The sequence below is a fragment of the Schistocerca americana genome, chromosome 6, assembly GCF_021461395.2.
Source record: "Schistocerca americana isolate TAMUIC-IGC-003095 chromosome 6, iqSchAmer2.1, whole genome shotgun sequence".
NCBI lineage: Eukaryota > Metazoa > Arthropoda > Insecta > Orthoptera > Acrididae > Schistocerca > Schistocerca americana.
Window position 1 is genome coordinate 608,167,217 of NC_060124.1, and position 12,886 is coordinate 608,180,102.

Below are 12,886 nucleotides of genomic sequence, written 5' to 3' on the forward strand. Positions count from 1 at the left end.
GGCAACACTGCCTGCATGGTCACTTGCGTTGATGCAAAGTACATTGTCCTGAATTGCGAGGCCAAAGAGTTCAAATGCGTCCATGCCAAAATTGTTCTTAGCATCACTAGAGCGGAGCACATGGAAAGACACTGTCTGGGTCGTTGCACCATACGTGGCTTGCGAACTACACACGCCGAGCACTGATATCTCCTGTCCAGTGAATGCAGTCAGCGTGGAATGCGAACGACGAAGCGGGAGCGAACCAAGGAAGTCATACGTTGATTTGTTCAGTAAGGAAACTGAAGCACCAGTGTCCAGCTGCAGGCGAACAGAACGTCCACAAATGTTCAAAGTCACAAAAAGTTTCCTCGCATCGCTCTGAATGCGAGAGGAAGTGTCTGCCAAAACTTGATGCACACGACGAGCTGATGTAGCATGCGAAGCAGAAGGCTTTGAATAAATGGCATTAACGTCCATAGGCTGATGTGAATCTTGATCACGGCGGTTTCCGTTGTGGTAACGCCCACGCGAGGCACGCGAACGGGAGACAAGTTGTGAATCAGAGTTTCTCTTACTACACACAGCTTGCACATGTCCTTTCTTATTACAAAAATAACACTGTGCTAGACGGGATGGACAACTGTCCCGTGGATGGGCACGAAATCAGTTCGGACATGATTTCAGTTTGTTCGAGGCTGCCTGGTTTGAACCATGTTTATGTGCGCGCGAGCGGCGCGGCGTGGCTGGATTGGAGGACACGTGTTGTGCCGCGCTAACAGTACACACACCCGGGGTCACGTCGAACGCGGAAGTAGCCGTGTCAAAAGTATGTTGTCTGTCTAGCAAGTCCACTACTTCCTGCAAAGACGGGTTTTTAAATCGGAAGATTTGTTCGCGGATGCGGTGATCCGCCACATTCTGCGCAATAGCGTATCTAATCATTATATCATTATATCCGCATATGAGTGTCCACAGGAGCAATTAAAATCACAATCAGAAGTTAGTTCCTGAAGGTCCGCTAACCAAGATTTATTATACTGAGTAGGGCCACGCCGGAGACGAAAGAATTTGTAGCGTGCAGCTACCACATTTACCCTGTCACGGAAGTGGGAGTTCAAGGCATCAATCACTTCGTCGTACGTTTTAGTTTCTAGGCGGGTGGTGGGAAACAATTTCACGGGCACACGGTGCAACACAACACCCGCGTTGGCAATGAAAAAGGCAAGCCGCCCTGTACGTGGTATGTTGTAAGCTGCGAAGTGTTCCTCGAGCTGTGCGATGTATTCTGGACAGCGCTCACAGTCAGGATTGAAGGCACGAAATGGAGGCGCCGTCGGCGACGGCGGCGCCGAAGTAGCTGCAGTTTGTTGTGTGACCAGTCCATTTATGGCGGCAAGCAGCTGCGTCATTCGCTGAGCCTGAAAACAAACAAGATCGGACAGCAAAGCCTGTTCATGAGGCGAAGCCACGGTTTACACAAATGAAAGCCTTATAGCGAATGGTGGGAACACTCGTACACACGGGAGTATCACAAAAAAGTTAAAGCACTACCGAGCAAAAAAGGAAATGATAGGAAAGGCAAAAAAAAATTTTAGTCCCATCCTCGTCACGTGGGTAGGAATGGGGAAAGGTAATACAAGTTGGTACTGCTAGAAAATGGTTTACTGGAGCAAAAACGAGGTGATAAACGATTACATAACTTTGTACACAGGTGCGATGCTGAGGCGAAGTGTCCTGGCTGGCTGCACCTGATCAAATGAGCTGAAGCAGTCACGGAGCTCGTAGACCTCGGCAGCACCGGCCAGAGGGCGCTGTCGTCAGTGTCGCTTGTAGTGCCAACCTAGCGGAGCGGACCTACGTTGTGGCGTCGTAGCTATCGATACCACACATCCCATCCAGCAGCACAGCACAGACTGAATCCTTTCCGCACCAATTTCCAGTTGGGAAAGGGGAGGGGAGGGGCGAGGCAAAGGGGCCTGGGCTTAGGTTAGTGGAGGTAGCCTAATTGACCTATTTTCCTGCCAAACTTTGAACTTCCCACCATGATGTCACTGTGATGTTGCCATGTCTGTGGCTGCAGTCTTGAATACATTTGGCAACAATGCAGATTGGGCAGCACTGTCTTTGTCCTGCTACTCACAGTTGTGAATATATGATGTCCTTCATTTGTTTTCTTTTTAAAGACAGTCATCTCCTAGATTTAAAGGATATTATTTATGTCATGCCTATGTAGTTTCCTCTTATTGACAAACAGAATAAATCTAATGTTTGGAAATGAGTCTTTTTTCTATCTTGTACTGAACATCAAATTATTTTCCAAGTTCTGAATGAAGTTAACTTGTAAAGTAAGCATTCTTGGAAACTTTACTTTTGTGTTAAAAAGAGAGAATGAAAAAAGAAAGAAAAATAGAGAGAAGGAAAAAAGGAAGAGAAAGAAAGAGATAGAAAAAAAGAGAGATAAAAGAAAGAAAGAAAGAGATGAAGAAAGAAAATAGGAGTGTGCCAAGGCTGGTCATGCTGGGTTATTCGTATGCCCAGAGTCTGGACATAGACATGGAGTGAGTACATGAGTTAGCAGAGCAACAGTGGGGCTAGGAAGTTTATGGGAGAGATTATTTATTCAAAATGGCGGCTGACTCCTCCCTGTATGGCGTCACACACCCTTCCACCCACTGGAAATGGTGGGAAATTTTGGTGGGAAAAAGGACAATTGGGTTACCTCCACTAACCTAACTCCCCCATCTTTCCCCCACTCCTATGACGTTACACACTTCCACCACCATCCTGCCCCTGGAAACAGCAGGAAACGCTCAGTCTCCATACAGGTATTGGATTAGGGTAACTAGAATATGTTTCATCAAATATAGAAGATGCAGTGGGCTAGGTTGAAGCTACATTTCACAACTCATGTTGACAAAAGTTTGTGCTGGAACTATAGATCTTTCATGAAAATTCCATTCAGTCTTTCAAAGTGCAAGAGGTGGGACAGTCATCTGCTCTGATGTAGTCATCTTGTTCAGAATGTGTACAACTGAGGAGATGCTGGTGACGAGCAGGGAGAATTTTAATAGGTTTACTACCTGCAAGTACATAGCTGAGGACTGCATCCACAGGTCTCTAATGAGGAATGGAAACGAAAGATAATGGGTGAGTGTAAGAAGAACACTTTTCAGCAAATGCATTTTGCAACCTGTGCAGATCACTGTCTGTGCTGGTATTGTCTATCTTTTCTGAAATGTCCTGTCAATATGTCTAACACACGAATGTGCGTTCTTCACCAACAACCCAGACTGGCTGAGCTAGTTCACAAAACCATCATGGATGGCGCTTGGAGTGGGATTTGCTCCTCCTCAAGGAGCCAATAGGAATGTAGCATTTTGTCCTCCTCACCTGGAAATTGGGATGGGCCAATAGGAATGCAGGAATGCTACAGCCAGACAGAATGGGTCAGTGCACCAGTCTCAGTCAGTGGAATAGTACTAGCCACGAAATGTCAACAGCAGCCGAGATCCTCGTCCACCTCCATCTTGCAGAAGAAGTGGCAGAGTAAGTTCTCATTACATGTCTTTGCTACTGTTACAGCACATAGTCGTTCTCTGTTCAACTCCATGTCTTTGTCTGTGGATGCTTATTGTTTCTTCTACTTTTCTGTTCAGAGGTATCCTGCTTGTTCAGACCAGCAGCACCACTTGGGTTGTCAGAACCTACAGCAACCTCCGTCATGACTAGACCAGCTGCAGTGGCAGCCAGCAGCTTGTTGGAATCTGCAACAGCATAGGATCCTGCAGTGCATCTGACTGCCATGTTGGAGCTGCGCAATGTGTTGTTGTTATCCATCCCGGTCGTCGATTTGTGCAATGAAGACACCCAGCCAGTCCCTAAATCTCTACCCCACACAATGCAGGTTACTACTCATCTCTGATATACGCACCATCCCACAAAAGTCTGGTGTTACTGCAAGGACAATGTGTAGATTTGCTGTGTGAGAAACTGTCAGTTCCTCCAAATGCTCTAAATCTATTCAGTTCAAGTTATAATGTAACAACCAGCGCCTCAAAGCGTTTAAATATTGGCATAAAAGCATGAGTGGACAGTGACTAATCTGTTGTGACAGAGATTGAAAATGCAACGAGAGGTGTTAATGTGAGTTTTATACAGTTAGAATGGGATGAACTGTGTAATGCAGGGCTCCACATTAATCGGAAGATGACCAGAGTATGGTCTGTCCCACCCTCCACCGGAGATTTGCAGTGGTGGCCTGACACTATCAATAACATTACTTTATAATGGTACTGCACTCATGCTGAGATCAAGTGGTCGGTCCATTTATTTAAAGTGCTCCACCATTATAAACGTGTTTGGCCTGTGGATGGTGCTATCCATTGCGCTGGAAAGAGTGAACGGATAGCTCCTTATGTTCAACATACATACAAAGATATTGTGTACTATCTCAAAGTGAAAAGTATGTATGCTGATTATGTACAACAGTGTTTCAATACAGTGCCAAAAGAAACCAAAGGAAAACCAACAAGTTTGAGAGAAATTCAAGCTGAATTCCAAACGTACATGCAAACTTTATTTGATAAATTCTGTACAGGAGTGAAGGTGAAGAAAGAGCCTGTTGATTTTTTCCCAGATGTATTGCATTCAAGGTAAGATCATTCAATAATAAAAACAATATGTAGATTACTACAAACCTCTCATAATAATTATAATAATGTCACTGTTTTCTGTAATTTCAATGCAAATGTACCAGCAGCCAGCTGTGTGAGTAATGAATCACACCAACATCTTGTCATTGTTAAACTATATGATAGACAACGCATACCATGATAGACTACATACAGGGTGGTCCATTGATAGTGACCGGGCCAAATATCTCACGAAATAAGCATCAAACGAAAAAACTACATAGAACGAAACTCGTCTAGCTTGAAGAGGGAAACCAGATGGCGCTATGGTTGGCCCTAGATGGCGCTGCCATAGGTCTAACGGATATCAACTGCGTTTTTTAAAAATAGGAACCCCCATTTTTATTACATATTCGTGTAGTACGTAAAGAAATATGAATGTTTTAGTTGGACCACTTTTTCTCTTTGTGATGGATGGCGCTGTAATAGCTATGAACTATGTTCCCTCGGCAACTCACTACGGGTTTATCATAATTCGCGCCACCAGAATCATGTAGTCGACATCGAGTCGCACATTCGATATACGTCGTTAGAGGCCCGGACGTTCAATAGACAATTACCCAAAAATGTTGTAATAATTGTATTTGTACATAAGAAAATATGACTTCAGACACATTAAATGGAATTTATTAACCAGTCAATTACAAATAGTTCAGTAGAAACATTTTTTCTTCGAATGAAAATATTAGAATATCTGCGATTTTATGTTCTGAAAAGACAAAATGAAAGGTAAATACTAAATAGTAACAACGACGTGGTACAGTTATTCATTTACAGAAAGTTACCATACTTTTGCCATCCATTTTCCCAACTAGCATCCTATGGTGAATCGACAATCGAAATCGGACATATCACGAGCAAAATGTGTTATTTCTTTCCGCTAAAGATATCTGGATGCAAATGTTTATGTTGTGATTTTTATAGGTGAGGAAAGTGCTAGTGGCTTTTGTGTCGAGGAGGAGTAGAATCGGTGGGGTATACCGAGGTATGGAAAAATTTCAGATATGCTGTGTGAACAGCAAGTACAGATGTCGAAATTTTTTGTTGTTCAGTTGCGTAATGCCTGCTAATGTCAAAAACTCTTGATAGGAGACTGCAAACATAAAACAAAATTTGTGTGAAACATATTAACTAGCAGCGATGATTCATGAAAGTTCCCAGGTAATTCCCGGAAAGTGTGATATTTCTGGAAACCCATGCCTTCGGGGTTAGAAAATTAGCATTTATATAGAATTGACGATGACTTACGAGACAAGTGATGCTAAGCAAACAGCTTTTGTGATTACCATACCCTTGTGTTTTGAAAACATTGAACAATAAGCTAATGGAGTTTCACATCTCATGAATTTGTTGTTGTAATCTGGTTACTTTGGATATTGGCCGTGTTATGCAGATGTATTTATTAGCTGGTGAATTGGCATTGCGTGGTTATCTCTATATGGATTAATATAGCATGTGTTGTTAATGTAACTTAATACACCAGTATTGCTGTTGCTGATAGAGTAGTTTCATTTTAAGTCCATTGATAAAACGTGTACACAGTGGTGACCCCAGTGAACTTGCGTACAGAATGCCTTCATTTCAAAGACCCCTCCACATTTAAGAAGGCGTACATTTGTGGGACATTAAGCTTGCTATTGCTTTCTTCCACATAAGGAAGTCACTGATTACCATTGTGAATATCGGACATCAACTGGAAATAATATTTGGAAGGAAGCTTAGGTGTCTCATAGAAAGACAACACTGTTTGAAAGCATTACACAAAATATTCAGCTTACTGAGGATGAGAGAGTTGTGCAGGGGGTAAAGTGTGTTAATAACAATCTAGATATAACAGCTAAATTAAATAAAACATGTCTGATTCTCGCAGGTGGGTTGGAAATTAGTGAAAGAAAATGTATTTATCTTTGTGACATGTTATATACAACAGGGAATTTATGACATATGATGAAATAGGACTGTGAAGAGAGAACTTGTGATGTATTTTTGCCTGTTTACTTAGAATGAACTGAAGAAAGAACGTGAAAACAGCTGCTACTTTCATACAAAATTAGCACCTGTGACCATTTTAAAAGTTTTTTTGATTAAAAAAAAAATACACAATTGACATTAATGTGACATGAAATAGTTATGTTTGTGCCTGCAGACAGAAATACACTCCTGGAAATTGAAATAAGAACACCGTGAATTCATTGTCCCAGGAAGGGGAAACTTTATTGACACATTCCTGGGGTCAGATACATCACATGATCACACTGACAGAACCACAGGCACATAGACACAGGCAACAGAGCATGCACAATGTCGGCACTAGTACAGTGCATATCCACCTTTCGCAGCAATGCAGGCTGCTATTCTCCCATGGAGACGATCGTAGAGATGCTGGATGTAGTCCTGTGGAACGGCTTGCCATGCCATTTCCACCTGGCGCCTCAGTTGGACCAGCGTTCGTGCTGGACGTGCAGACCGCGTGAGACGACGCTTCATCCAGTCCCAAACATGCTCAATGGGGGACAGATCCGGAGATCTTGCTGGCCAGGGTAGTTGACTTACACCTTCTAGAGCACGTTGGCTGGCACGGGATACATGCGGACGTGCATTGTCCTGTTGGAACAGCAAGTTCCCTTGCCGGTCTAGGAATGGTAGAACGATGGGTTCGATGACGGTTTGGATGTACCGTGCACTATTCAGTGTCCCCTCGACGATCACCAGTGGTGTACGGCAAGTGTAGGAGATCGCTCCCCACACCATGATGCCGGGTGTTGGCCCTGTGTGCCTCAGTCGTATGCAGTCCTGATTGTGGTGCTCACCTGCACGGCGCCAAACACGCATACGACCATCATTGGCACCAAGGCAGAAGTGACTCTCATCGCTGAAGACGACACGTCTCCATTCGTCCCTCCATTCACGCCTGTCGCGACACCACTGGAGGCGGGCTGCACGATGTTGGGGCATGAGCGGAAGACGGCCTAACGGTGTGCGGGACCGTAGCCCAGCTTCATGGAGACGGTTGCGAATGGTCCTCGCCGATACCCCAGGAGCAACAGTGTCCCTAATTTGCTGGGAAGTGGCGGTGCGGTCCCCTACGGCACTGCGTAGGATCCTACGGTCTTGGCGTGCATCCGTGCGTCACTGCGGTCCGGTCCCAGGTCGACGGGCACGTGCACCTTCCGCCGACCACTGGCGACAACATCGATGTATTGTGGAGACCTCACGCCCCACGTGTTGAGCAATTTGGCGGTACGTCCACCCGGCCTCCTGCATGCCCACTATACGCCCTCGCTCAAAGTCCGTCAACTGCACATACGGTTCACGTCCACGCTGTCGCGGCATGCTACCAGTGTTAAAGACTGCGATGGAGCTCCGTATGCCACGGCAAACTGGCTGACACTGATGGCGGCGGTGCACAAATGCTGCGCAGCTAGCGCCATTCGACGGCCAACACCGCGGTTCCTGGTGTGTCCGCTGTGCCGTGCGTGTGATCATTGCTTGTACAGCCCTCTCGCAGTGTCCGGAGCAAGTATGGTGGGTCTGACACACCGGTGTCAATGTGTTCTTTTTTCCATTTCCAGGAGTGTATAAACCCTGCATTCTGCTGGAGGACCAAGAGTTTAAATGGACTTCAGTGAATCACTTACTATTCACAGTTCAATGTCATTGTTTAGCATACGAGCCGAGCAGGCCATAAGCTTATGACAGCAAACTGGCGGAGACTGCATACATCACTGTTCTCACTCCTGCAGCAGCGAGAGTATCGTTAGGCACCTAGGATGGGTAGCCCACTGATCATTGCCCCCCCCCCCCCCCCCCCTTCTCCCCCCTCCCCCCCTCTTTCAGATACAAATAACGGCAGAGGTCACATCACTCTGCAGTGACTTGGTTGAATGTAGCAACCAAATATTCTGGTTGCCAAAGAAATGTTAATTTCCTTTCAGAATACTGTAAGTAATGCATGTCATAGTAAACCATGATAGAGGACATGTGGACATACACATATCGTTGTCATTCAACTACCTGCTCTGTCAGTAGATATAGTTCGTAACTGGATCCTGAAAATCATGACTGCATAAACATAAAATACACAGAAACATAAAAATAAAATTATAAAATACATGAGTCTGCTGATGCAGTATACACAAAGAAAGGAAAATATACAAGGTTAAAAAAGGCAAAACATGAATATGCTGTTCTATTTTGCTTCACTACACTTGGTAAAGGGCGTAGTTTGCTGTTTGGTGTCTTGAAAACTGCTTGGGAGTGTGGAAACAGTGACTACTCACTTATGCCCATGGTGTACCCCTTCGATGATGACCAGCTTTCAGCAGAAACGTAGCACATTATATTCCCTTATTACAGCCAGTGTGAATAGTTGCAAATTCTGACTGGGGACCGTCCACTTGGCTTGCTGCGGCAGATGATTCAGGAAGTCAGATGACAAGCACTGCTGGAAGATGGGGAGCTCTTGCTGCAGTAGTTCCCACGTTGTGAGCAAGCTCATGTTGGCTGTACCTTTATCTGGCTGAGGGATATTTGACTGTGGTTACAATAAGGAAATGACCTGGGGTGAGGCCTTGGGGTTTAGCAGGACTGTAAGATAGATCTGTGAGTGGGCAAGATTTCAAGCAAGCCTCAAATTGCAAGTCATCATTGTAAACATTTTGATCGTTAGATCTATGATCCCATGATTTGTCTCAAGTGGAACTTACAATCAAACTATGGTGATGCTGGAAGAATGAAATGCTGGTTGATGCTTTCTTAATCTTGGATTGCTCTACTGATGTGACAGAGAACTTTAGCTCTTTCTTGTGACACCTTCTCAGATGCAGAAATGTTAGAGGTGTGTAGCACAGGCCTTGAAGTGATTTTTTCTTAAAGCCAGCTTACCCTCCCCCCACGGGCTGTTTTCTTGCATGTCTGCACCAGACACTCACGATGTTTGACCAGCTAGGCTCTTCATTGTCGATAAAGGGTTCCATATGTGTCAAGTTTTCATACTCCCTCATAAACTCTGTGTAGCTTTCCTCACACTTTGATAGTGTTGCTAGTCTCTGTTCAGTCTGAGAGAAGCATTTTGATGCTGTGTGCAAAGAATCACTCAATTGATTTAACTCTTCATGAAATGGAAGATGGGCAATGACTCTGCCTATAGAATCCCTCCTCCCATGTTCAGAAAAATGTGCTTCGTACTGTTCCTCTTCTTTCATCACTGTAACTTCATGTAATTATTCTGTCTCGGAGAATTTCTTCAGAAGTATTTGAACGCCAGGGCCACTTTTTACAAAGCGTGGAACGACAGGCTGCCTGTACAGACTGGTGTGTTTACTGTTTGATAATGTCCTGATGTGGTCCAGCCTAGTTCTGTCTCCTGAAGCACATGTGATCAGTTCCTCTGCAGATAGTCCTAGACATTTTAATGTGTGGACAAAATTCTGCTGTTAGCAATACGTCAATCTTGTCAGATGACAAAAACTTTGGTTCAGGATGTTATAAATTTTGCCAAGTTCCATGCATTGGGCTCAGTTGTATGTTAGGGCAAGGTGTCATTTATCTTCAGCAAAACTAAACATTCAACAGACAACAAGAAGATGCTTATGCAGAGCCCACTTGTACAGAGACACAATGTTTTGTTCCTGAGAGGTTTGCACCTATTCCTTAAATAAGTACTTTGCTGTGCCACCTTTGAAGTCTGAAGTGTTGTGTACATGCTTCTGATTTGAAGCATTACTGGGTAAAAGTGCGCTTATGGTGTGCACGTTCATAATTTCCTAGGGTTCATAAATAGCATTAGTTGGTATTTTATTCTATTGTCAATTTTTTTTATTCTGTTGTCATAATTTTTTGGCAAAATCAGAAATAAAACATACACTTAGGTTACTGCAATGATGAATGTACATCTTGGGCTATGTTGCACATCAGTCTGTTATGGATATCAGATTAAGTGACTCTCATTGGCTACTATATACTGTCATGCAGTTGGCTACAACCGTCAGAAACATATTGCCAACAGCAGGACGCAAAGGAAGAGCTTAGCACTCCATAAGTGCACTTCAGCCTGTATTGCGAAAATCAATCTAAAAAAGCACAATAAGTTTTCCACTTGCCTCTACTGTCTTGCAGCTTTATTTTCACTGTTGGATGAAGCACTTGTTTGCCTGGTGTGACCTTCAGCGAACATCAACTCAATGTAATTGATTTATGTTTTGCCATTGTACGTGTGTTTGGTGTCATTTGTGCAGTCCTTCCTTATTCCACCTTGTGCGCATTGTGATTCTGCGCGTAGTGTCAGTCTCGACAAGTAGCACAGCCAACAGATTTGCAGTAGGAAGCCCTGTGATTACTCGTCAGACAATTGTAGCAAACGTTTTTATGCACCACAATGTCTTTGGACTCTGTACATGTGGTGTGTCTGAATCTACTGCACTTGTGCAGCACATTAGGCTGATAGCACATGATACAAGCAGCACTAGCAGTGACATTAGTCTGTCTCAAATGCCTAAACTGTCAGGCATTGACGCACTGGGCTGTTTATTGTTGGGTGTGCCCTTATCTGGTGGTACTGTAGCCTTGACAATTTCTTATGATTTGCATTTGATTTCAAGAAATGTGCACTTTATTTGAACGTCAGGAAGCTCTTTGAGCTCGAATTAGCTTCAGATCCTGATCTTAGAGACTTGTCACGCCTTTCTATGAGTGGCTGTGACACAATTACATCTTGCAAAGAGGCATCTAATTGTACTGCCTGCATATTGCTTGAAGCATCATTCAGTAGTACACGAAGTTCACTTGCACATATCTCTGTCATTGACAGTAGAAGTAACAGTTGCTTTAAATGCGCTGATGCAATCAATCGAGGATTGTTGTATCTATTGCAAACAAAGCAAAAGCTGCCTTAAAATTAGTGTTAATCATCAGAAGATGGTAGTTACATCGTGTGCTTCACCTGTTAATGAACTAAACAAATGATGACACCAATTTCCTCAAATTCCTTATGACTTAGGACGAGACTTACAAAGATGCCTGCATTGCATTACATCACTGTCAAACAATGTGGCAGTTTTATGGCAGGCAACTTGGTGCTGTGTTTTTATACACTCAGAACAGACCCAGCATCTGGCAAAGAAAAAGACAAAGAGTAGCAATTCAGATGAATCACGCCAACACAGCAGATAAGGTTTCACCAGGTGCTGGATTCCATATTTTTGGAGCGTTCTTTCTCCTCAGCTCATATCTCTTTCTTTAAACAATTAAAGCTATCATTGCATGCACATCATATTTATCCATGATATTTGGCAACTGTTCTATCCTGACAGTAGTATCAGAGGTGTCCGGTATACCTGTTATGCCAGATTTGTTCACAAACTTTGTCTCATGAGACTCGCTTTCTCCATTGAGCATGAAGTTACGAATTCCTTTCTTACAATTTTGTTCACTGTAGAAAGCTAATGCTAGCATGCAGCAGCAGAAGCAGCAGTTAGGATGAATGGAAATTACAGGAAGCAGCATAGGCAGACTGGATACTCTGCTTACAGAAGTGTCATGTCGGTGCTATGGGTTGCATCTCCTTGCGGTTTCACGGAAAGTTGTCACTGCAGTTCTTCTGACAGATGGCTGCCACTGCATGTTGCTTCATTGAATTCATTGCAATCTGGTCCAGAAGAACCAAAGTGTTTACATCTGCAGACAGAACATAAACCAAATGTGTTATCGGAGGACGAGGAATTTAAAAGGCATCAATTTTGGATCCATTCAGATTGCAGTGAATGTTGATAAGTGTTCACTTGATAAGAGAAATGCTTTCATCTACACAGCAGGCGACCATTCAGAGTTGTCATACAATGAATTGTGGAAAGTCTTGGTCACTATTAATTTGCATCTGAGATCTTCCACAGTTCATTGTGTGCCAAAATACGAGGGCCGTTCAGAAAGTAACCTCCGGTTGATTTAAAAAAATACACCAAGTTAAATAAAAATATTTTAATATATACATCTTACAACTACATCTTTGCACTATTTTTCTACATAGTCTCCATAGCGATTGAGGCACTTATCGTATCTCTTCACAAGCTTTGAAATTCCTTCTGCATAAAAATCACCCGCTTGTGCCTGGAGCCAGCCTGTGACCGCATCTTTGAGCTCTTCGTCGTCATCAAACCGCTGTGACCCGAGCCATTTCTTCAAATGCATGAAGAGGTGATAATCACTTGTCGCCAGGT

At 43.6% G+C, this 12,886-nt stretch overlaps 1 protein-coding gene across 2 annotated transcripts in view; it reads left to right on the plus strand.

The window, feature by feature from the left end:
* The first annotated feature begins 5,531 nt into the window (after positions 1-5,531).
* Positions 5,532-12,886, plus strand: part of LOC124619694 (zinc finger protein 594-like) — an 83,114-nt gene continuing 75,759 nt past the window's right edge. Inside the window, exon 1 of one of the 2 annotated variants that reach the window (XM_047146246.1) lies at positions 5,532-5,658. The gene's annotated coding sequence lies outside the window, so the exon portion shown is untranslated. The remainder of the gene's footprint in view (positions 5,659-12,886) is intronic. The other variant, XR_006980111.1, reaches the window with a different exon arrangement.